Consider the following 4,822-nt stretch of genomic DNA (forward strand, 5'->3'; position numbering starts at 1 on the left):
ATAATAATAATAATAATAATAATAATAATAATAATAATAATAATAATAATAATAATAATAATAATAATAATAATAATAATAATAATAATAATAATAATAATGAGTAATAAGTAAACTACCTCAAAGGAGTAGCTCTTAGAAAAAAATGCCCAAGTTCGGGTTCGAACCCGCGACCTCCCGCTAACCCGATAATTTTCCCCAACCATCGCTCTATCTGTGTCTTTCTAAATCAACTAGGATTTTAAATCCTTTTAACCCTTTTTATCATCATCACCCGAATCATCATAATTATAACTCATAATCCATGATTATAATCATAATTCGTGATCATAATTATCATATATACATCACGATTATAATCTTAATTATCCTATCATTTTCGTCTTAAATCATCATCGTCTAAACACGATTATCATCATTATCATAAACACTTCATCATCATCACTTGTCATCACCAACGTTCTTCGTTGCTCGTCATCTTCATTCTGTCATCATCCGTCACTAATACATCATCATCATATCTTAACTTCCACTAACATCATCCTTGTGCATCATCGAATATCAACAACAAATAAACACTCGATTTGCAACTGATAATAAGATTGTTCGAAACCAAAAGGTGGTATAATTTATTCCATTAACAGAAAACTCAAATGGGTGTGTATAATGAAGGAGCCCAATAAGGAAATGGATTTAATAGCCCATTTAGAAATCTAAATAACCCACTAGAATTTTGTGGCCTATTCTATTTCGACAATATGCTTCGACCGAAAATAAACAAATACATGCAGTAGTTAATTATGAATGTGTCACTATCTCCTTGTGATTTCTTTTGTACGCCCACTAGTTACTTTTTAATTCCAACATGATGTAGTGGGTGGGGTTTTTTGTGAAACAAAACAACATGTATCCATAATTCAATCGCCTATTATATTATTCCTATAATCATTCATGCCTTCCACATTTGCTAGTTATTGTTGCAGAGAAAAGAAAAGTGGGTAGATGAAGCCCGATGGTTGTACGGGGTTTTTGGTTGGGTTACGTTTGAAGCCAAACAAAAGCAAAAGGAGCAGCAAAATTGTTGTGGTGATATATTTGAATCGAAACAGAAAAATACTGCAGCAGTAAATAAGGCTTGTTTGTGTATGTGAGTTGTTGGATTATAAGGCTGTGAATCAGGAACAAGGTAACAGCAATTGTTAATAATCATGGTGATCATGTTGGTGGTGTTTGTCGACGGTCAACTGTACAACAGACAGGTTATAACGATGGCAGTTTTGATTGTTGAGGTGCAGTGGTAGTGATTTGGGTAGCAATCTTTATGGTGATGTTTCTAACCGAAGAAGAAGAAGAAGATCACATGTTTTCTAATTGATGTTTGAATAAAATAGCTTGATGGAGGTGATGAGATTTGATGGTTTATGATGGAGATATAAATGGTGGTGTTGTTTCACCCAAATCCCAAGCAAACGGTAACTGTAGCAGCAGGAGTTCCATGGTGGAATTGTGATTGTCTATAATGGTTTGGTGATCGAAACTAAATAGTACAACTAATTTCAGATGAGATTTTGGAGTTGCTTTCGTGGGTTATCATATTCATGTCCGTTCAAGAATCATCCATTCTTGATTTAGGGAGTCTAGAACATGAAGCCAGGCATTTGATTTTTGCTAACAATAAGTAAATTTTGACACGGGGCTTTGTAAGGAGGTCACGTGATAATTGGTATAGATGGAACGACAGAAAAATTACATACAATTTACAATTAGTGGATGAAGGTGGTGATTGTAGGTGAAGAAGAAAGTGTTGCAAGGTGATGGTAGTGTGATTGGTGCTCGAACTAACCTCGAAACAGAAACACAGTTGCAACACCTCATTCTCGAGTTGTTTCTTCATGATAGAGACAAAAAAATATATCAAGTGGGTGTTCGATGATTGAGGGTTGGTGATATGGTGGTTGTTCTTGAGATGGTGTTCGAGTGTGGTGGCGGTTGTAGTGTCGGAGGTGGTGATGAAGCGAAGACAATGAGTGGTGAGGCTATTTTTAGGTGATGGAAGATGATTGTGTAAGGTTGGGTTGATCAAAGTGGAGATGGTTGCAAGAGTGGTTTCATCGGTTACATGTAATATGTACATGTATATATATATATATATATATATATATATATATATATATATATATATATATATATATATATATAAGGTGGATAGATAGGAAAGAAATCATTAAGTCAAGTAGATACTAATAATACACAATAAGATGAATTCACAATCAAATGATCACGGGTGTAGTTTAACAATTAAAGTAATAATATAATATTAATAATAATTAATAATAAATAATATAATAATAATATAATAATTAGAAATTATTGAATTGAAAAGTGGGTACAGTTAAGCAGCCGGAGACTTGTCATATTATCAAATCATGCAGTGCGATATCTTGCTCCGTTGTTAATTAGTGGCGAATAAAAAGTCTTTGGAAAAATCCCATATTTTTAAATTAAATAGTTTTATTTATTTTGGTCATTATGGTATAAAATTTGATCATTAATTTGTTAAATAAAGATTACATCAACTGTCCCCCTTAATTCTGGGTAAAATATAAAAAGTGTTGAAATTTAATAACTAGACCATAAATACACTTCTAGTAAGCATAAAATTTATAGAACTCATTTTCGGATCACCGTTTATTTTAAAATTATAAGAGTTCGTTTTTAACTTGTTTAATATCTATCGAATGGTAATTGAGTGTTACTGTCGTTTACTAAATAGATTTGAAATCATAAAATATATATTTAATATATTATATATATATATATATATATATATATATATATATATATATATATATATATATATATATATATATATATATATATATAATATATATTAAATATATATATATATGTTTTAAATAATAATTATCATAATATCATATTTTTATTTTACATAATTAATTTTAATATCAACAACATATAATATTTTAAATTATATTTTCAATTAATATTTATATATACATACACACATGACTATTTACAATTAATTGTTAGTGAATCGTCGAAAGCAGTCGAAGGTCAATTGAATATATGAACTTTGTTTCAAAATTTTCTAGACACAACATTACATACTTTGCTTATCGTATCGAAATCATATAAAGATTAAGTTTAAATTTAGTCGGAAATTCCCGGGTCGTCACAGTACCTACCCGTTAAAGAAATTTCGTCCCAAAATTTGATCGAGGTCATCATAGCTAACAATAAAAATGTTTTCATAACGAATATGAGTTGATAAATAGAGTTTTATTACCCTTGAGTAATAAGGATAAATCAATTCGATTATTTGAAGAGTACGAATGAAGCTATCACTAAATAGTGAAATGAGATTGACAATTTTCATCATAACTTTTCACTAGTCATGGTTGAATTCCAGGATTCAAGGGATTTAAAGAAAATCTTCAAAATCTAAAAGATTTGATTCTTCAGCGAATAAGGAATTAAGATCTCTATAATTAAATTATTTGATCTGCCTCGGTTACTCTGTCTGATATTCCCACTATAAATTAAACATTTTCTGTTCCATTATTTTCACCATCCCTATACTTTCTTTCTTAGTTCATACATCCAAAAGATTGTCAAAATGCTTAATCCCGTTCTAATCCTTGTTATTTTGCTAATTATCATTTCTGTCATCCTTCTTTTCAATCTTCCACCAGAAAAATCTATTTACTTCTACTATTACCATGGGGTGATACTATTCTTAATTCTACCGTGTCTTTATATTGCTATTCGTATTAATATCCACTGTTTGTAACCTCCATGTTGTTATTGGGCTTTATATTTTCTCTTATATTTCGGAGTTTTATGCTTTTATTTTCTCTTCCCGACCTTAAGTCAAGCGAATAATAGTCCAGAATTTGTAGTTATGAAATTTCGGAATGAACATGACTAATGTTCTAAGATGGAAATTGTAATAGCACAATCTTGATTAGTTAAATTACCAGATTTCAAGAGAAAAGATAGAACTATCAACAAAATATGTTCTTGATATGTTTAGAGAGTAGGTAGAATGTAAGAGTCGTGTAAAATGGCACATGATGACGTTATAAACTGTGAATCATCACGATCCATTTAGAAACTCAGCATGACTTACTGTAATATAATCACGTTGATCAAGTGTCATTATATTATACTAATTAATGCTTCAGTTCCCAACATTACTTCAAAAACATTCATATTTTAAATTCGAATTTTTCAGAATTTTAGAAACTAAAACAGTTTCTTTTATGATATAACACAGATAGAGCGGAGAGATGATTAATATCGGACAAAAATATTTATGAAGATATCTTCAGAAATATTGAGGATATTAATAAAGAAAGATACGATGATATCTTAGAATTTCAGAATCAAATTGTGATGAAGAAATTCATTCACGATGATTTAGAGCGGTTAAGGAGTAAGGTATTCGCTAAAGATTTCATCAGAAACAGAATCATCAGAATTCTTTATGTAAGTTTAGTCCTTTTGATTTGTTCAGAGTCTCCTTCATGGTTTGCTCAATTCATTTTTTCAGTACAAATTTCCCATTGAGTGTTTCAAACGCTCCATTCTTTATCATTAAACTTTTGACTGTTAAGGCAGTCTTCAATTTTCACTGCTTCATCAGCTTTTTCAAAGTTCAATGTATTGATTCATAGGCTGGGTACTTTTCAGAATTTCAGAACGGAGGATCATAATTCTAAGAGATAGATGTTATATGTATACATATAAATGTTGATGTAGAGACGCTGCGAGATTTAAAATACTGATTGCTAATTCTCGG

This window comes from Rutidosis leptorrhynchoides, chromosome 4 (genome assembly GCF_046630445.1).
Source record: "Rutidosis leptorrhynchoides isolate AG116_Rl617_1_P2 chromosome 4, CSIRO_AGI_Rlap_v1, whole genome shotgun sequence".
Classification (NCBI taxonomy): Eukaryota; Viridiplantae; Streptophyta; class Magnoliopsida; order Asterales; family Asteraceae; genus Rutidosis; species Rutidosis leptorrhynchoides.